The 21,663-nt window shown below is 44.5% G+C and overlaps 1 long non-coding RNA gene across 7 annotated transcripts in view; it reads left to right on the top strand.

Moving 5' to 3' along the window:
* Window positions 1–21,663, top strand: part of LOC106731995 (uncharacterized) — a 69,470-nt gene that overhangs the window by 33,072 nt on the left and 14,735 nt on the right. For 2 of the 7 annotated variants that reach the window (XR_012902092.1, XR_012902095.1), the window contains exon 2: window positions 9,717–9,756. The exons of 4 other annotated variants lie outside the window; for them this stretch is intronic. This is a non-coding gene — a long non-coding RNA (uncharacterized LOC106731995). Of the gene's footprint in view, window positions 1–9,716; window positions 9,757–17,784; window positions 19,981–21,663 lie in introns of those variants that run through there. One more of the 7 variants, XR_012902094.1, reaches the window with a different exon arrangement.

The following is a 21,663-nucleotide window of genomic DNA, read 5'->3' on the forward strand; positions in this document are numbered from 1 at the left end:
AATATACTGTAGGAGAGTGAGCTGGGATGTGGAGAGGACTGCAGCAAATTGATTTAGGTGTGACAGCATGCCAGCTTCTTTTGAGGCTCCAATTTAGATGCAGAGTTTCTCAGTGAAAACAGTTTGTGGCTCTTGGTAACCTGCACCTGGCACTTCTCAAGATGCCAAGACATAGTGGCTATTTCCCCCTCCCCCTCTCTCCATAATGCAACAGAGAATTACTTCGATGTCTTTCATCAGGCTCAATATTTGAGCTGATTGGAAAACAATGTTGTGGAAATTTGGGTTGTCTGCTGAAAATGTCAACTTTTCATTGGAAAAAAGAAAACCCCATAATTCATTTTTTTTAAGTGAAAGATTGACATTTTCTACTACTTAGCAGCCACTTTTAACAAAAAAGACTTGTGCAGTTGAAAGTCCAAATGTCTATCGAAAATAATAACTGGCATTTCAAAGGGGTAAGCTAGGGAGTCTGCGTGGACTTTGAAAGCGGCAGCGCCGCATGGAGCCCAGGGTCAGCGGGGGACGCTGAGTCCGCTGGGGACTCCTGTACATTTCAAAGAGGGCACACCGTGTGCAGCCCCAGGCTAGCAGGAGGTCCTGCGGACTCCGGGTTCCCCCGGGCTCTTGTGCATTTCAAAGCGGAAGCACCCTCCTGGAGCCTGGAGTCTGTGGGACTTCCCGCTGGCTCTGGGCTGCACACAGAGTTCCAGTTTTGAAATGCACAAGAGCCCCCACTGGGGCTCTTATACATTTCAAAGGAGGAACATGGAAGTGCCTTTCGATTAATCAAGTAGTCAACTACTCGACTTGTAAATTAATTATTTAACATTCTTAGTCCACAGTGCCTTTTTGCACTTGGTGCATTGTGTAAATCAAACTATTCTAGTATAAGTAACTGTTAGAGGGGTTTCAGTTCATGCTGACTTATCTATGGATGCTTCATTAAGCGGATGCAATACCTTATTTCAACTGTGTACATTTTAGTAGATTGCCTTACAAATGGGTTTGCTGCACCGGTAAAGAATATGTAAAGTAGTTGCTGTGCTTCTGGAAAAGATGGTGCTGCTTGTCAAACTTGACTCTCTCACGTGTTAAATAACATTAAAATGATAAAGACCGTAGTTTCTATTACAGATAATGCAAAATGTTTACTTTTTAATACTCAGTTTTGAAACAGGTGCAGGCCAGAAAATTGCCACAGATCAAACTGCCAGAAGCTTTAGAGAGTTTGACAATACTGAGTCTCATCTCTAGACTACAGAGAACGGTCGAAAGATATGCAAATTCCTTGGGAATTTGCATATCTTCTTCCGATCACGCTTTCAAAAGCAGAGCTTTTGAAAGTGAAAGTAGTTAAGATACAGCTTTTTTGGCGACCCCCCCCTTGTCGAAAAGCCGTGTAAACCTACTTTTTTGAAGAAAAGTGGCTTTTAGACAAAGGGGGAGGTTCGCCAAAAACCCCACGTCTTCATTCGCCAAACAAGGTGCTTTTGGAAGTGTGATCGGAAGAAGATATGCAAATTCCACAGGAATTTGCATATCCTCTTTTGGCCATTCCGCATAGTCTAGATACGCCCTGAGAGATTTGGGACTAAATAGTGTCTGCCTGCACAGGGGCCAGAACTGCAAAATCTGGATCCTGATTTCAGATTTTCTAAAGTTTGGAGCCTGGATTTCAAAGGCCAGGCAAGAAAGATCTTGGTTTGGATTTAGCAAGACTGAGGTGAGTAATGGGATTTGCATACAGAGTTTTGGGGTTGGATCCCTCTCTACAAAACGACATTACATTTCAATACTATCGATTACTTTAGGCATCTTAGTGAAGGCTACAGCTACAGTGTAGCCTTCTTCTGAAAAAGGTTATGCAAATGAAGCACGGAGTGGAATATCGCCGTGCTTCATTTGCATAATTAATTAGCAGCCGCTTTTGCGCAAGAGGCTTTTGTCTAGCAGCATTACCAACTCTTCTGGGTTCTTAGAAGACATTTAGAGGTAAATTAGAGCCAAATAACAGCACAGAACACTCCCATAAAGTTTGTTTATAGTCACTATTCCTGACTCTCAGGGTATGTCTAGATTACATGCCTCTGCCGACAGAGGCATGTAAAATGGGCTACCCGACATAGTCAATGAAGCCAGGATTTAAATATCCCTGGCTTCTTTAAAATGAAAATGGCCACCACGTTGTGCCAACTCAGCTGATCGTTGGCACAGCACGGCAGTCAAGACTGTTTCACGAGGCATAATGGAGCGGTCGACAAAGGCTTCCCTTGTCGACTGATCCTTGTCTTGACTGCCCTGCTGTTCTGACAATCAGCTGAGTTGGCACAGCGTGGCGGCCGTTTTTATTTTAATGAAGCCGGGGATATTTAAATCCGGGCTTCATTGACTATGTCGGGTAGCCTATTTTACATGCCTCTGTTGGCAGAGGCATGTAATCTAGACATACCCTGAGAATCAGGAATAGTGACTATAAACAAACTTTATGGGACTGTGGGAAACTTGGCCACAGCCATAAGTGGACATCCAGCTAACTAAAATCATGCCATACCACAGATATTGCTGGACAAGAAAGTGCATTGAACAAGAAAGTTCAACCTGTAATGCATTTAAATTGGTTTTCTCTTATTAACTGTGCAATTAAAATTATGTTTAAGCAAAACTTTCTAAATCTAGTTAATTTGTTTTGCATTAATAACTTCAATTAATGTAAATCAAATAATAGGCCTATTCAATATATGATAATCTAATGCATGTATCTTCCCCCACCCCCATAAAAAGTTTGTTTAAAAACCTTATTCAGCAATCTCCAAAATAATAGTATGAGTAGGAGGGCTCAAACAGTGCTTTAAAAACTATTCAGTTCGATAGTGTGGTCTGGTGTTTATAGCATGGAACAGGGGATCTGGAGCACTTTGAAGCTTAATTTGTTAATGTCTGGTAAAGTATTGTTTTGGGACTTTGGGTGGAAGTTGCTATATAAGTACAAAGTAAATGTTGCAGAGTACAACATGGAATTTTTTTTCTTTATAAGGAGATAAAATAGTTGAGAACTAGAGATGGGCCTGATCTGCAAAATTCAGATCTGGGTTTTGAATATGTGACTTAGGCCCATCTGCCTGTCATTTTAGAAGGAAAAACTGCATGAAGCTTGCCACATGGGTATGCTGAATTCAATCTAACCTGTTCTATAATGGGAAATTTAGAAGGATTTAGAACGGAACTGACCCTTAAACATAACAGTGTTAGAAGTATTCCTATAATTAGAGCCCCTTCCCCTTTTAAGGTATGCTGGAATTAAAGGCAAGTCTCTCTTACTGCCACAGTTCAGTAAGTATTCTGCTCAAGGCAGCGCTGAGGTACCTTGTGTAGAGGAGGTTGCACAGAATTCCAGCTGGATCCTGCCTGGCTTTAATGTTCATATCAGTCCATATTTCCATTTCTGAAGCCTCTAATTTGACAAAACCATCATTTTTTAGGTTGCTGGAGAGTAAAGGAATCTGTTGTCCTGTTAAACCTTGTACCAGTGTGTATCACCATGGCATAGAAGGGATTATGTCAATCCTGCTGTTTATGAATGATGGCAGAGACTACACTCAAGATTTGGACACTCCCATTAAGTTCTTGAGCACTGAAGTGACTTGTAACTGGCAGACTCACAGAATATAGCATTGTTAGGCCATATGCAAGTCCTAAGAAGAAAAGTAAAGAAACTGTCAAGGAGAAGCTGTTCTTAATTTGCCTTCTAAACTACAGACTTTTCTAAAGATGCGTAGAATAATTTTTAAAATTAGTTTTAGTTTTATCAATAACCTTTTAGTGCAGCTATTGAAAAGCCACAGTCTTGAACACTGGTACAAGAAAGAGGTTAATTCTTTACAACATTTTATATTCTGGCAGTTGCCATAAGAATGGATACATATTTCATAGTAACTGTTCTTCTGCCAATTTTTGTCATGAGAACAAGGTCTCAGAATTGTAGTGCCTCTGAATTATAGTAGTAAATGCTTTGACCTTTTGAAATGTCTCCGGCATGATTGGCTGGCTGTCCTACCCTTTTCCCCCCAGAGGTCAGTCAGGTTGTAAATATAGGAGACATGGAATAGCCAGATAATCAAATTGAGCCTCTTTCACTTCAATGCAGTGCAATCATACTGTAGAGAAATTTCATCACCGTTAGAGGACATGTTCGTAATGTCACAGAAATCACTTTGTAATTTCCCACTGAACTCAAAAGGCAATATATGCAATAGCAGAACGACACACCTGGGCTTTGCATTTGAGCATGCTAAATAAAAATGTCCTGAGAAGTAATCACACAATCCAAAAGATCTCATTAAGCCTGCTTTATGATTTAAATGTTTGGGGGGGGGGGGGTATTCAGATTTGGATGCATGGTAAAGTCACAGCTCAAGAAAAATGAATGATGCCTTAGCAAAGAGCAGCTCAAATGCTTATACTTACTGTAGCAGCAGAGCTGTAGTACAGTATGTGTGCAGTGCTACAAAAAACGCCGTAACTTTAGCCATGCATGAGGAGGATATTTGGAAGAAATGTCCTCTGTGCAGAAAATCAAAATCAGGCTCTGGAGGCTGAATCTTGGAAAATATATTACTGAATAACCATAAGCCAGGTACAGGGTTGTAGTTCTGTTAAACTGAGCATACTGTACCGTAAGCAGTGTGGTAGCAGGACATAATTAATATTTACTTATAATCAGTGTCTTTCTGCACCAGCAATCATGGCAGACTAAAACTAAGCAGGGAACCAGGAAACCTGCTGCTTTCAGCTGTCTGGAACAATAATTACACAGTGCCACAGCACCTCTGAGAGTCTGGTACCATTTATCCTCTATGACTTTTCTCATTGGTTACCTGCCACAGAGTAATCCCAAATGCAACCAATCATCAACATCGTTTTCATACAAACAGTGCAAAGAATTACAATGGAAAAGCTATTGCTCTGCCTTTAGAATGCTGGGCTGATGGCTTAATTGAAGTTAAAATAAGCTCCAATCAGAGAGGTAAAAAAACCTAACAGGACTACTTAATCTTATATAAATACAGGAGCAATGCAAGTGCAGGAGGAGTAATAATAACTGACTCCAGTTGGGTTTCTATGGAGAATAATCATTAGCCAGGCACTGAACAAATTGGACTAGAAACAGACTGTTTAGCATTCATGACCTAGTGGCAAAGGCTCTGAATTGGAGGCTGATTTGAATTTTAGAGGAGTTGGGGGGGGGGGGGGAGTAGAGGGAGAGGCTAACCTGTGTCTGCTGCAAAAGCAGCATCATACTAATTTTTCACCTAGATGATGATGAATAATATAAATAGACTTTTAAACAGTAGCTAGGTCACAGATTATGTCTCATGTAATGGAGCTGTAATTCTGAGGCTGTGCTAGGTGCGCTTCACCCTGAAGCAGTCATGGAAGACTGGGATGTTCTGATCAGTGGCTGTAAGATACTTTAAAAAGCCCAAACTCTTACCACCTATCTATTGCCCTTGCTCCCATTCTACACAAAAAACACACACACAATAATTTAGAAGAAAATTGCAAATAAGCAAAAAGAAAATCCTTTTAGGATACTTTAAAAATAATATATTCTTCAGTTGCTCACATAGCTCACCCTCTCCCTTTTAAGTGCGGAATGTAGAAAACTCATTCTCTTTGGGTATATCTATACTACACAGCTATTTTGGTATACCAGAGGAGTCCCGAAATAGCTGCCCTGTGTCTACACAAGCCACCTGTTATTTCGAAAAATATTTCAAAATAATGGGTGCGTTATTTCACCATCCCAGTAAACCTTGTTGCACGAGGGTTAGGGGGTGGCTCGAAATAGCGCATTATTTTGAAATTTGTTGCCGTGTAGACATGCTAGATTTCAAAATAAGCTATTTCAAAATGGATTTGAAATAAGATACGCAAATTGTGTAGCGCAAATTGTGTAGCGCAAATTGTGTATCTTATTTCAGGTTTAAGGTGCTGTGTAGACACACCCTTCCACACTACTGGAAATGGTAGGGAAAAGCACACACACGCACAGAGGAAGTTAAACTTTTTTATTATTGCAGTTTATATGCCTGAGAATTAAGGGTTTTCTTTAATGCTTAAGCTAAATATTAGGATGGGGTCTCGAAACAATTTCTTGGTGGCCTCAGAGCACAGCCATCTACTCTTGCTGGTGGCCACTATGACAACTTTAGGGAGAAAATAAATATGCACGTATACATGACCAAATGATTGTAATTTATTTATGGAGGGTTGTTTATATTTTTTCCAAATTCAGAAATAACAGCAATAACTCTACAGTTGTGGCTCCTCTTTATTGGACCTAAACAGAATTGAAACAAGAAATTAAGTGCTTTACATGTTCCTATCTTGTGTTTTCTTTTGAGGTTTTGGTATTTTTTTTAAGAGACTTGTTAGCTAGTACGGCCGCTGTGAAAGGTGCTATTTATTATGTTTGTTCATTTCAACTTTCATAGCATCAGATTTGCTAGCAAGTTGGCAGGGAGTGAAAAGTGATATTAACAAACACAAATATCTCTTTTCAAAGCAGATTTACTCAGCCCAGGTAAGCTGGGGAGCAAATTAAGCCCTGGATGGGAAGGTGAACAGGAAGGGAGCAGGGGCCAACATCAAGGGAGGAGTTTGTGAACCCAGGGCCAGGGAAGCCCCCCAGTGCACATCTGGAGCATGAAGCCATAGTCTGGAGTCTGCCACCTGCCACCCAAAGACCGAAGCCAGAAGCCTGAGCCCCACTGCCCCCAGGAAGGGGGGAACTCCCATCAGCTGCCTGCTCCTCTGGTGTTTCTGGCTTCAGAAGGGGACCAGAAAAAGGGCCTACAATTTCTCTTCCTCCCCCCCCCCCCCCCACAACCATGACCTAGAAGGCCGTAACCACAATAAAAGCCCCTGGTGGGTGCATGTGGCCACAATGGCTGCATTTGAGAAACGCTGATTTAGAATGTTGTTAGATTGTTTAAGTACCGTGAGAATGTACCGTTTTCTGTGCTTTCTGTATGTATTTCCAGAGCGATGGATTTATTCCATTCCTAGCCATGCTCATCCTAGTAATTCTATGGCTATGTCTACACTGCAGACTTCTTGCGCTAGAACTGTTTTGCGCATGAGTTTTTGCGCAAAAGGTCTTGCACAAAAGCACGTCCACACTGCCATGTGCTTTTGCGCAAGAGTGTTCATTGCAGTGTGGACGCTCTCTTGTGCAAGAAAGCTCTGATGGCTATTTTAGCCATAGGGGTTTCTTGCGCAAGAAACTCCTGTTGCCTGTCTACACTGCCTTCTTGTGCAAGAGCTCTTGCGCAAGAGGGTTTTATTCCTCGTGGGGAGAGGAATAATTCTTGCGCAAGAAGCCCTCTGTTCCCACGCCTTACTCTAAATTTACTTGCGCTAGAATGCACATGCAGTATAGACGCTCTGCGAGTTTTTGTGCAAGAACACCCGTTCTTGCGCAAGAAGCCCACAGTGTAGACGTAGCCACCTGGTAGAGTTAGGACCTAATCTTTGTGTTCTGCAGCTGGGAACTGATAGGGTTAAAACTATAGGTAACTTTAGTGGCGGTATTTTAACAATCTATCTTAAGATCCCTTGTTTTCCTTTATAATGTTGAACTATATATGAAAAAATTATTTGTACAATTAAAAATGTATGGGAGGGATTTTAAGTCATACCGTAAAACAGTGTTATCCATTCTTGGTGTGGTATTTTGTGGTAAGATAATTATATATAGGCTCTGTTAGACATTCTCCCTTATCTGAGCTGGAATTCTTTAGTTAAGATGCAGAGGCAGATAAACTAAGCTATGCATAATACCACTAGTCTCCATGCAGCTCTGTACAGCCAAGATACACCATTGCTCCAGCAGAGTGCCAGAGTCTTCAAAAGAACAGTGAAAAATTATCTGTCTAGACACTGAAAAAGCCTCAGTAACCTCACACACATTTTGTAAGCCCTTAAAGGAGAATAATTACACTGGGAACTGACTGCTTAGCATTAATGAGCTAGCCATGCCCTTGGAAAGAAAGCGGGTAGGATCCTTTTAGAAAGGAGCCTGTGAATGGAAAAATTTCCATAGCCCTCTTTCTATAACAAACAGCAGACTGGAACCTGCCTTCATTTCTGTGATCTGTGCCAGTGAGTCCATACATACCACAGTATCTGGATAACAAATGTACATCTTTCTATCATACATGACTCAGCAGATAATCAGACTTTTACTGGTAGGAAATTTAACATCACATTTAATATTTCATTAATGGCTGAGCTCAATATCAAACCAATTAACCAGCGGGGCCTCAATGTTTTAGGCAGTGCGTTTGGTCTCTTACAACTTTCCACACTAAACATTCATGTCAGGGTAGTACAGTAAACTTCCGATAATCCGGCACCTTTAGGACCCAGGGGGTGCCGGATTATCAGATATGCTGGACTATCAGAAGGGGGGGCTATGAGGGGTCTGCAGTGGGGTGGGAGGGGATGCCGCCCCAGACCCCTCATAGCCCCCCCTTACGATAGTCCAGCTCTGCCCCAGGCATCCCTGATTCAGCTGCTGCTGGTCAGTTTCAGCAGCGGCTGAATCCCGACGCCTGGGGCAAAGCAGCTGGGGTGCTGCCGGGTTGGTCCCGCAGCGCCGTCCTTTGGCGCTGCGGGACCAACCCGGCAGCACTCCAGCTGCTCTGCCCCAGGCGTCCCCAAGAGCAGCTCGGGTGCTGCCGGGTTGGTCCCGCAGCCCCGAGGGGCAGCGCTACGGGACCAACCGGGCAGCACCCCAGCTGCTCTGCTCCCTGCTTCCCCGATTCAGCTGCTGGTCAGTTTCAGCAGCAGCTGAATGGGGGAAGCCTGTCCAGCTGCCCCAGCACTTCCGGGTTCCTGATGGTGTCGGACCATCAGGAGTCCCAGAGCATTGGATGCCGGACTAATGGAGTTTTACTGTAGTGACAAATCTAGTTGCTCTCTTAGGTCAGTGTGGTCTCTCTATAGTTGACAGCCACATGGATGGGACAATGAGCCTGCTACTCTCTCTAGCATAGATTTGAGCAGGGCAGGCTCAGAAAACTCTTAGGGCATGTCTACACTAGGAAATTATTTCAAAATAACTAAATTTGACCTAATAACTCCCGATTTTACAAAATTAGTTCAAGGCAGGCTCTGTTAGTGTAGACATGCTACCTCAACTTAGAGCCCCAGGAAGCACTGGGGAGTAATTAGTTTGAATTACTCTGGGGAGTTATTCTGAAATAGCGGCACCACTGCATCCACACTACTGCTATTTCTAAATAACTATTTTGAAATTAGTGTTATTCCCCAAGGAAGGCAGGAGTACAGATTTCAAAATAAGCAGCCCCTTATTTTGAAATAGCAGGCTTGGTAGTGTGCACGCTCCACTTACAAATTCAGCTTCAGGGGAGTTATTTTGAAATAATGCCCTAGTGTAGACCAGGGCTTATTGTTGCTGCTTCTGTATAATAGCTGTGCTATAGATAAAGAGTTTTAGTCTGTCAGTGTAAATGTTCAAGAGTAGCTTGAACGTTTATCTCTTTGTTCAACAGAGTTTGGTCCAGTAAAAGATAATGGCTCACCAACCCAGGGTTTCTCGAATATAATATGGGTAGATTCACTTGGGCCTTGTAACAGTCCATGTTGCTTCCTGAATTTGATCTTTTCCCTCTCATTCTGTTTTGCAGAAGTTTGAAGGAAGGAAAGATTTCCTCTTGTTGTAGTCGTGTAAGTGGGCTGAGCATGCTATTTCAGTTTGCAGAGGAGTTGAAGAGGCCGCATTTGACTCATGATGGGCAAACCACCTAATTACAAAGCTGGTGTTGTGAAATGCACATTTGTCCAGTGTTGCAAAGATCATTTGTGACTCATTTGTTAGATAGTTGCGGTGCCTGAGCAGTGAATCCATTCCACAGACAGTGCATTAGAGGGGTAAGAGAATAAGATTGGAGGGAAGGGGACTCTTCAGTGTACCTTAACCATGTTACTGGGAGAACCAATGGGGATATACTGGAATTATGTTTTAGCCGTGGCTGCCTTATAATAAGCAAGACAAGGAGGGTGAGGTAATATATTTTATTGGATCAACTTCTGTAAGTAAGAGAGAGCAGCTTTCAAGCTTACACACAACTCCTCTCAGGTAATAAACTAACGTTCCATGAGCCATTTTATGAGGTATGTGGTGGTGCAGAGACTTGTATTTTCATTTGTTTGTGTGTACTCCAACTGCTCTGCACTCTGTCAGCTGTGTTGCCAGGGCAGAAATTACTTGCAGCAGGTTGTGACTGCTCATGCTAGGGATATAATAGTGCAGTTGATTAACATATTAATGAGGGCTGTCAATTCGCATGTGTTGATGCCTGTGATTAACGCAGGGCAGGATTAATGCGTTAATTTTTTTAACGCATTAATTGCCGGCGTTAATGCTGCACTGTCCCTTTGAAGTGCCACTTCTGCACTTCAAAGGGGCAGCGCAATGCTGAGCCCAGGATCAGCTGGGGAGTCCCCAATTAACCCCAGGTTCCACTGCCCCTTTGAAATGCAAGGAGGCGGCATTTCAAAGGGGCAGCCGCTGCACAGCTGAGCAAGGATCAACTGTGCAGCAGCTACCCCTTTGAAACACCACCTCCTTGCATTTCAAAGGGGCAGTAGTGGAGCCCGGGGTCAGCTGGGGACTCCCCAGCTGATCCAACGCGCTGTATGGTATTTCCCCAGAAATACCACATTTTAAAGGGGCAGCCGCCCCACAGGGGAGCCGCCCTCTCTGGCATTTCAAAGAGGCAGCTGCTGTGGAGTCCAGGGTCAGCTGAGGAATGCCCAGTTGATCCCGAGCGCCCCACAGCATTTTCCCAATTACCGGGATCAGCTGGGGATTCTCCAGCTGACCCTGGGTTCCGCTGAAATGCCGCGCAGAATGCTTTGCATTGCCCCTTGGAAATGCCGCCTCAGCGCTTCAAAGGGGCAGTGCTTCAAGGAACTCAAGATCAGCTGGGGACTCCAGCTGACCCCGGTCTTTGCCTTGCGCTGCCCCTTGGAAACACTGCCCTGGTGCTTGAAAGGGGCAGTGCTGCATAGAGCTTGAGGTCAGCTGGGGACTCCAGCTGACTCTGGGTTCCATGCAGCACTGCCCCATTGAAATGCCACTGCAGCGTTTCAGAAGGGAGGTGCACAGGATTAATCACACAGTTAATTGTCATTAAATTTTTTAATTGCTTGACAGCCCTACTATTAACTGATAAGCAAAAGCTTATAGGTTAATGCTGTAGCTTAGCATGGGGCGAGAGGCAGCCAGTCCATGAGGGGAGCTGAGTTTTAAACTGGTTCCCGTTGCAGACCAGATCTCGCCTGGCAACCTGCGCTGCTGCCTCTGATACAGAGGCAGTGGTGCAGAGTGGCAGTGGGCTCCTCGGGAGTGTGGCTGGAGCATGCTGCCTGCTGGCCTTACCCCCGGGTGCTATAGAATAGTCAAGTAATTGATAAGAATTCACAAAGTTAGATGACTATTCAGTGAACCGATATTTAACATCCCTACCTCACGCTGTGGGGAAGAACATCTGCACCCAAAGGGATCACAGATCCCTCCTTTCTGAGATGAGTTTTGTGAGCTGTGCAAGGGGAGGGGCACATTAATTGTCTCTTGACAAGGGGACTTGTAGTGGGCTCAGAAAGGGTTGGCTGAAAGTCAGAATTTCTGTTGCATATGCAACATTCTGGGGGCGGGGGACCTTCCAATTCAGCACAAAAAGTGTAAATTTCATCATTTCCCTAGGCAAGGAGACCTGAATGTTTCACTTCATCATTCTCTATTTTTTTTAACTTTCTATATGCAATTGTTGTTGAGAAACCCAACTCTGAGGCTCCCAGCTCAGCTGTGACTCCCAGCTTTCCATCAAGTGGCCAGTGGGGAACTGGAAGCTTAGAAGAGGTTCATGACAGAGCTGGGAGCCCTGGGGACTCCCTCCTCCCACCACCACTCTAAGCTATTTGCAAGGCAGGATTGGCCTGGAGTCTCAGGCCTGGAAGTGCTGCCTTCCCATCAGCATTCTGGAAAGATCACTAGTATGTAATTATTAAAAATACATGTAAACTACACACAGTCATGTGGGAAATAAAGACAGGTGAACCTATAGAAGTTTAACTGAAAGAGAACTTTTTTCAAAAGATGGTATCCTAATTACCATAAATTAGCAAATATAACCCGTGTCCATGTATAACATGCACTCGTGTATTACCTGTGGTTTTTCTATTATGTATAAAAAAAATATTAGATTACTCACGGACGTATATACCCCACAGAGACTTCGGCTGCCTTCATAAAAGGTGGTCTTTGATGCCACGGTGGGAGATGTGGTGGCAGTGGAAGCGTTGCTGCTTGGGCTGGTTTAGCAGCCTTGGGCATTTGAGCAGCAGTGCCGAGGTGAGGAAGTAGCTGCCCAGAGTAAAGAGCAGACACAAGGCGATGGCCATCCTGCTGCCAGCGAGCTGGCTGGCCTGTAGGAGGGGAGCCACGCTTGCACCTAGGCCCACCTCGCGCAGCCACAGCCAGGCATCACCAACCCTCCTCCTAGTAGGGGGAACGGAGAGTACAGCGCAGGCGCGCTGGAAGCTCATCAGGCCCTCCCTGTCCCCCTGCAGCAGAGCTGACTCACTTCTAATGGGGGGTGGGCAGAGCCTCTATGGGGAACTGATGCTCCGAGGGCGACTCCAAGGAATAAAAATCAATTTGTATAAGATGCGGGCATATATACCCCACGGGGAGGGGAGGTTGGGTCTGTAAAAACATGTATAACCCGTGAGTTATATTAGCTAATTTACGGTAATTCCACCTATTCCATAATAGTCCTAAGTATTAGAGGAAAGAGGGAGACTATAGGTATATGAATATGTATTTTAGAAAGGTTTTTAAGCACAGGAGATTTATATAATAAGATAACTATAAACAATTTGGCTACTATTTGATATCTAAGACATGCGGCTTATGGGGGTAGAACAGGGTAAATTTTTGTTGGTTTCTGTTGGCACTGCTAATATCTGTGGTCTTCACTACTACAGTTACCTGCAGTATCTTCCCATATAGGTATCTTCCCATGTTTAATGGTGCCCAAGTATCTCATATGTCAAGTTCTAGCTACTGTTACCAGATAATTAAAGGTTGTGTTTAACTGGCAGTGCCTCATGCGCTTCCAGAAGGTCAAGTGTACTTTCACTTAGAACATTGAACAACTGAACATCCAGAATTAAGATACAATCAGTCCCATCCCACTCCCACCTTGACAGACAGCTTAGCCCCCAGATGATAGAGAGCACGGGGGGATGCAGCACACAGACACAGCAGAAGTGTCAGATCAGATCCTTTCCAAAGCAAAAGTGTATTTCACTGATACTGCAGAAATCACCCCAGAATTAATAGCCTGCTATTACCACCCCTACACTGTTGTTCTATGGGTTCCATTAGCACTTCCCCTAGTGTTGTGGAGCACTGTTGTGCATGCTACCAACAAGAGCTTGCTGGGAATTTTCTGATGGATTTTAATTAGAAAATGCTGACTTGTCAAGACTGAAATATTTTGTGAAAATATATCTGCTTTAATGAATTTAGTGAAACACCTACACCCTGTGCATCCTCCCTCTTTCCTCTAATACTTGTAATACTATTATGAAATAGGTGGAATTAATCATCAAACTGTCTGTTGAGAAAAGAAAGTTCTTTGTCCTTTAAACTTCAACTGGTTAATCTGTCTTTAAGCTACATACACCTATGTGGGAAATAAATTTTGTTTTTATAATTCAACACTAGTGATCTTTCTGGAATGATATGTGTGTTCTCTTTCTCTCTCTCGACCTGAGGTGATGCAGAATGCCATCGTGTACTGAGGGAAGTGCAACCCATAGAGGGAGTTGGGATTACAAAATTAGTGTTCAAAATGTGTTGCTTATATTCTTGGTTGAGGCTGGTGACCCATCTTGCCTCCTTATTACATTTCTAATCTGCAGCAGTGTTTCATGTGGAGTTTTAATTTTACCTAGTGGTGCTGCTGCTTTTTTTGCTTTGAGGAATATTCTTTTATACCTGGTATTCAGCATTTTAAAGAGAGAGAGGATTTTGTAGGTTTTGTTATTTCAGGCCATGGTTGCTAGAGAGCAATTTTAAACACATTTGCCCTAAGATCTTAACTCAAGATAACTAGTCAGGTCATGGGTGTATAAACAAGTACTGCCACTTCTACTACTCACACTGCCAAAGTTAAGTGTATTACTAGAGTGACTAGTCTGGTGGCAGGGTTACTTAATTACATTTGTCCTTTCGGAGACGCAAATGAAAATGTAATGACAGGTCACAGGAGAAGCATTTCTGGCTGCTGTGAAGCATGAGTAAGAAACACAAGCCAGCGTCCCAACACAAGGCATGATGCCAAATTCATTCATATTTTTTTTAAGGCCAGAGGGAACAGCTATGATTATCATGTCTGACCTGCTATATTGCACAAGCTGCAAAGCCTCCCCTACTATATTACAAGCAGGCTGAAGGGGAATTGCTTTATGAACAAAGGGAAAAATCCGTAATCTGCACCTCCCTTAACTACACCATTGGTATTACATTACAGTAACACTGCCATAGTGCAGTAAAGTGTTGATGCTGGCAAAATGGAGTCTGCTTTTACAGCATAGTGGAAGTAAATGCACACAACCCAGAGAACTGAGGAAGGGCAAACAGTCACCTATCTCTAAAAAGGAGAACAGAGGCCCTGAGAAGTTATAGGCTAAGCAAATCTAACTTCAGTACTTGGAAAGACATTGGGACAAATGATTAAGCAATACGTTTGCAGACGCTAATATGGTGGTAACAGCCATCCCAACCTAATTTCCTTCTTTGACACACTTACTGGCCTGTTGACTGGGGGAGAAGATGTAGATGTTACGGATGTTAAACATAGGCGTGCGCAGGACATTTCATTAGGGTGTGCACCCAAATAATTTTTTAAAAATGTACTTTGACCTCCATTAGCCACACCCCTGACCCTGTTAACCACGCCCCTTGGCCCCCATTGGTCATGCCTCTGGAGGTAATACTCTTCTCGCAAGATGGACACATGACCAGAAGTAAAAGGTGTCATGTGACCCCCCCCCCAAGGACTTTTCCCACCATCCTCCTACCACTAGGGATTAGTTTGCCCCCCCCCCCCCGAAAATCCCCTCTTGCAACTATTCTGTAGTTGCATTACCCCGATGTGTGTGACATTAACTCGGGGGCGGAGGGACTGGGGGAAGCGTTCCCTCTCAGAGTTTCCTCCCATGAGCAGAATGAACCAGTACTGAGTTCATGTGGCTTGTTTGCCTGTGCCACTCTGGCACCCAAGTTATTAATAAATATCTCATAAACCTCTACCTTTTCCCTCTGCTGCCATGTCTCCTCCCCTTACTCCATCAGCTCCCCGGGTGCCTGCTGCCCCCCAACCCCTCACCCTCTTCTGCTGTCCTGACTCCTGCCCTTCTCATTGTCCTCAACCCTCCTGCGACCTGCCCTCCTCCACCAGCCCTTCACTCCCCCTGTACCCACTCCTCCAGTAGCCCCACTCTGATCATGTGAGCTACCCCTCCTCATCCTCTCTCCTAACACCTCCCTCTACACACCTGCCCTGCCTCTCTTCTCTGGTGCTGGTCCCTCCCCTGCAGGTGGTGTGCCCTTCTGCTTCACCCCAGAATCCTCTGGCACCTGCACCTTCCCTTACCCCTGCACCCTCCTGGTGCCTCCCCCTTCCCTCACTGCCCTTTCCCCCTTTGCCCTCTTTCCCCCTGATGCTGGGCGGGGGCGTCCCCGGGGAGCCTCGGGGGGGGGGCTGCGCGGTGCTGTCGGGTGCATAAGAGGTGGTGCTGCCGGGTCCGGGGCGCAAAAATGGCTCAGGCTGGCCAGCCAACGTTTGTAGTCAGGCCCCAGCTGCTTCTGGAGCTGGGCCATGCGGTTTGAAAGTCCCGGGCCGTGATGTCACGCCACGCCCGGGCGTCTCCCCTCTCACCTCCTGTGCGGCATTTGAGCACACCATGCATGCGCTCTCTCTGCCCCACAGTGCCCTGTTGATGGCCACAGGGAATTTAAAGTGAGGGTCTGTGGCGCCCTGTCACAAATCCTTCTCCTCCTCCAGCAGCCACTAGCCGGCCCGAGACATTAAGGTGTGCCTGGGCACACCCGGCACACCCCGTGCGCACACCTATGATGTTAAATAGTGATTAATTGACTAATTGAATAGTTGATGCATTTTGCATCGATTAGTCGATAGGGTGATTCCACCTTTGAAGTGTAACATCAGCCATAGGGCTGTTGCTATACTTCAAAGGCAAAAATGCCATTTGGACTCCAGCTTGGACTCCAGCTGATCCAGGGCTCCATATGGTGCTGCCACTTTGTGAGGAGCCTGACACTGGGCTCCCCGTGGCGTTTCAAAGCAGCAGCACTGCATGCAGCTTGGGGGGTATCGAAGGAGTCCCCAGCTGATCCCAGGCTCCATGCGGTGCTCCCGCTTTGAAACACCTGGAGGAGCCTGACACCAGGCTCTCTGTGGCTTTTCAAAGTGGAAGCGCCGCATGGACCCCACAGTCTGGCCCCAGGTTTCAAGCTGCGCTGCTGCTTTGAAATACCTACTCCTCTCCCTCCCTCCCCCTCCCCTCCACTGCCTCTTTCTGTTGCTGCCCTTATCAGGTGGGGAAGCGACTAGTCGACTAGCATGTCGACTATCCGATAAGCATTTGCTCATAGAATCATAGTATCATAGGACTGGAAGGGACCTCAAGAGGTCATCGAGTCCAGCCCCCCGCCCTCAAGGCAGGACCAAGCTCCGTCTACACCATCCCTGACAGATGTCTATCTAACCTGTTCTTAAATATCTCCAGAGAGGGAGATTCCACCACCTCCCTTGGCAATTTATTCCAATATTTGACCACCCTGACAGTTAGGAATTTTTTCCTAATGTCCAATCTAAACCTCCCCTGCTGCACTTTAAGCCCATTACTCCTTGTCCTGTCCTCAGAAACCAAGAGGAACAAATTTTCTCCTTCCTCCTTGTGACACCCTTTTAGATATTTGAAAACCGCTATCATGTCCCCCCTTAATCTTCTTTTTTCCAAACTAAACAAGCCCAGTTCACGAAGCCTGGCTTCATAGGTCATGTTCTCTAGACCTTTAATCATTCTTGTCGCTCTTCTCTGTACCCTTTCCAATTTCTCCACATCTTTCTTGAAATGTGGCGCCCAGAACTGGACACAGTACTCCAGCTGAGGCCTAACTAGTGCAGAGTAGAGCGGCAGAATGACTTCATGAGTTTTGCTTACAACACACCTGTTGATACAACCTAGAATCATATTTGCTTTTTTTGCAACAGCATCACACTGTTGACTCATATTCAACTTGTGGTCCACTATGACCCCTAGATCCCTTTCCGCCATGCTCCTTCCTAGATAGTCGCTTCCCATCTTGTATGTATGGAACTGATTGTTCCTTCCTAAGTGGAGCACTTTGCATTTCTCTTTATTAAACCTCATCCTGTTTACCTCTGACCATTTCTCTAACTTGCTAAGGTCATTTTGAATTATGTCCCTATCCTCCAAAGAAGTCGCAACCCCACACAGTTTGGTATCATCTGCAAACTTAATAAGCGTACTCTCTATCCCAATATCTAAGTCATTGTTGAAGATATTGAACAGTACGGGTCCCAAAACAGACCCTTGAGGAACTCCACTTGTTATCCCTTTCCAGCAGGATTTAGAACCGTTAACAACAACTCTCTGACTACGGTTATCCAGCCAATTATGCACCCACCTTATCGTGGCCCTATCTAAGTTATATTTGCCTAGTTTATCAATAAGAATATCATGCGAGACCGTATCAAATGCCTTACTAAAGTCTAGGTATATGACATCCACCGCTTCTCCCTTATCCTCAAGGCTCGTTATCTTATCAAAGAAAGCTATCAGATTAGTTTGGCATGACTTGTTCTTCACAAACCCATGCTGGCTATTCCCTATCACTTTATTACCTTCCAAGTGTTTGCATATGATTTCCTTAATTACCTGCTCCATTATCTTCCCTGGGACAGACGTTAAACTGACTGGTCTGTAGTTTCCTGGGTTGTTCTTATTCCCCTTTTTATAGATGGGCACAATATTTGCCCTTTTCCAGTCTTCTGGAATCTCCCCTGTCTGCCATGATTTTTCAAAGATCATAGCTAAAGGCTCAGATACCTCCTCTATCAGCTCCTTGAGTATCCTGGGATGCATTTCATCAGGACCTGGTGACTTGCTGACATCTAACTTTCCTAAGTGATTTTTAACTTGTTCTTTGTGTATCCTATCTTCTAAACTTACCCTCTCTCTGCTTGTATTCACTACGTTAGGCACACCTCCAGACTTCTCGGTGAAGACCGAAACAAAGAAGTCATTGAGCATCTCCGCCATTTCCAAGTTTCCTGTTACTGCTTCTCCCTCCTCACTAAGCAGTGGGCCTACCCTGTCCTTGGTCTTCCTCTTGCTTTTAATGTATTTATAAAAGGTCTTCTTGTTTCCCTTTATGCCTGTAGCTAGTTTGATCTCATTTTGTGCCTTTGCCTTTCTAATCTTGCCCCTGCATTCCCGTGTTGCTTGGCTATATTCATCCTTTGTTAGTTGTCCTAGTTTCCATTTTTTATATGACTCCTTTTTTATTTTGAGATCGTGCAAGATCTCCTTGTTAAGCCAAGCTGGTCTTTTGCCATATTTTCTATCTTTCCTACACAGCGGAATTGTTTGCTTTTGGGCCCTTAACAACGTCCCTTTGAAATACTTCCAACTCTCCTCAGTTGTTTTTCCCTTCAGTCTTGCTTCCCAGGGGACCTTACCTACAAGTTCTCTGAGCTTATCAAAATCTGCCTTCCTGAAATCCATTACCTCAATTGTGCTGGTCTCCCTTCTACCTTTCCTTAAGATCATGAACTTTATTATTTCGTGATCACTGTCCCCTATACTGTCTTCCACTTTCAAGTTCTCAACTAGTTCCTCCCTATTTGTTAAAACCAAATCCAGAACAGCTTCTCCTCTGGTAGCTTTTTCAACCTTCTGAAACAGAAAGTTGTCTCCAATGCAGTCCAGAAACTTATTGGATAGCCTGTGCCTCGCTGTGTTAGTTTCCCAACATATGTCTGGATAGTTGAAGTCCCCCTTCACCACCAAATCTTGGGCTTTAGATAGTTTTGTTAATTGTTTAAAAAAGGCCTCATCCACCTCTTCCACCTGGCTAGGTGGCCTGTAGTAGACTCCTAGCATGATATCACCCTCATTTTTTACCCCTTTTAGCTTAACCCAGAGACTCTCTACACAGCTATCTCCTACGTTCATCTCCACTTCAGTCCAAGTGTGTACATTTTTAATATACAAGGCAACCCCTCCTCCCTTTTTTCCCTGTCTGTCCTTCCTGAGCAAGTCGTACCCTTCCATACCAACATTCCAATCATGCGTCCCATCCCACCAGGTTTCTGTAATACCAATGATATCGGATAGTCCTTCACATACCTAGTAGGTGTGATACATCATGATTGTTTTAAAGGTTTTGATATATGACATTCTCATAAGGAAACTAGGGAAATGTGGTTTAGATATAAATTACTGTAGTCCCCTTACTAAAGGGACCTCTGTTTTTTCTGGAAAGACCCTGTGTGCTGCAATCCAGACTACAATTCCCATGAGCCCTTGGGAAAAATAGGAAGGAAGGACTCTTGGGGAGAGAGGACTCTCTCTCCATATGCATGCAGAAAAGAGGTCTAGCAGTCTGGGACTCTGCCTTGGAGTTTGGAACCGAAGGGGAGCCAGGCTGCTTCTAAGGAGATTGATCCAGTCCAGGGGCTGTTGGAGTGCAGCTACAGACCGGGACTAGATGCCTGTTGGAACTGGGATTTAGCAGGCTGCTTTCGATAGGCACAGCCTGAGGCAGTAAGTTTTGGGCCTTGTTGGGAAAGTGCTGCCTGGGACAGAGCTGCTGTCTAGCTTTGACCGAATCTCCACTACAGCCGCAGTTCATGAGCGTGCCAACGCAAGCAAGAGTCTGGGACTGTGAGTCTAGGGGTGTGCACGCTCTGGGGTGGGATCACTGTTGTCAGTACAAATGTTAGCTATATAAGCTTCAATTATTGTTGTGTTTTGTTAATGCTATTCATTGCTAATCTGTTAATCCCTGTTTAAGTTAAGTAAAGATTGTTTATTTTAAAGTAATCTATTAGATGTATATGATTTGTAGTTGTTGTATTGGAATTAGATCCATATTATAGCTGGAAGGAGTATATTCCTGGCAGCTCTCAAAGCACACCAGTAAGTGTGTACAAGGCCTGCCAGGTGGAGGCACTGCCCTTGTACATTCATTATGAGCAAGGGACTGCAGCAAGGAGGTGGATAGGGCTTTCCCCAACTAAACACCATCACCACTGGGATGCACAGGATCTCCTTTTGGGTTAAAACCATCAGGCGCCCAGGCACACCTGTGAGTGTGATCTGCTCCTGAGTAACCTGGAGAGGAAAAAGGGGGTTACATTACTATAAAGTGGGTACACAGCTAAGTAAAAGACAGTACTCAAAGACTAGTTTCAATGGCTCGCTTTCAAACAAGAAAGGTGCATCTAGTGGAGTCCTGCAGGCTAGGCTTGACACTGGTGCTGGTCAATATTTTCATTAATGACTTGTGTAAAGGAATGGCGTGTATGCTTAGGAGATGTGTAGCTGGTGCTAAGTTGGGAGAAGTTGCTAGCACTTTGGAGGGCAGGATTAAAATTCAAAATGATGGTGACAAAATGGAGAATTGATCTGAGATCAATAACGACTTAGGAAGGAAAACTCAGTCACAACTACAAAATGGGGAATAACTGGGTAGGCATCTGGGCTGCTGAAATTATAGCAGACCACCAATCATAGTCAATAATATGATACATTTGGAAAAAGAAGCCAGTTGCATTCTGAGCTATGTTAATAGGAGTTGAATGTAAGATATGGGAAGGAATTGTCCTACTTTGCATTAGTGAGGACACAACTGGCATACTGTGACCAAATTTTTTCTAGGAAAGGTGGATAAACTGGAGACAGGAGAACAAAAATGATGAAAGGTTTAGAAAACCTGACCTCTGTGGAAAGGTTTAAAAAAAAACCTTAAGCTTGAAAAGATGAGTGAGGTGGGAACCTGGTAAGGGCTGTTATAAAGAGGACTGATCAGTTCTTCTCAGTGCCCACTGAAGGTAAGATAAGAAGCTTATTCTATAGCCGAGGAGATTCAGGGTAGATGTTAGAAAGTTTTTTTCCCTAACTACAAGAATTGTAATTAGGTGTTCAAATGAGGTTGTAGCATCCCCATCATTGGAGGTTTCACAAACAGTTTGAAGAAAATGCTGCAGTGATGGCACTGGTTTGCTTGATCCTGCCTCAGCCCAGGGAATATGATTACAAGAAGCCTTCCTGGAGGTTTCTGTGACTCTAGGCTTGTTCCTTCTATGAAGCCTATTTTAGAGATCCAAAGAAAGCTCAGAGCACAGGAGAAATGTGTGGGAGTACAAGGGGTCACATGACCCCCCAAATGCAGTGGGCAGGAAAGGCTTTGGGGCCAGAGTCCCTGGGCATCTGGAGGGGAAAAGC

Source organism: Pelodiscus sinensis, chromosome 2 (assembly GCF_049634645.1).
Source record: "Pelodiscus sinensis isolate JC-2024 chromosome 2, ASM4963464v1, whole genome shotgun sequence".
Classification (NCBI taxonomy): domain Eukaryota; kingdom Metazoa; phylum Chordata; order Testudines; family Trionychidae; genus Pelodiscus; species Pelodiscus sinensis.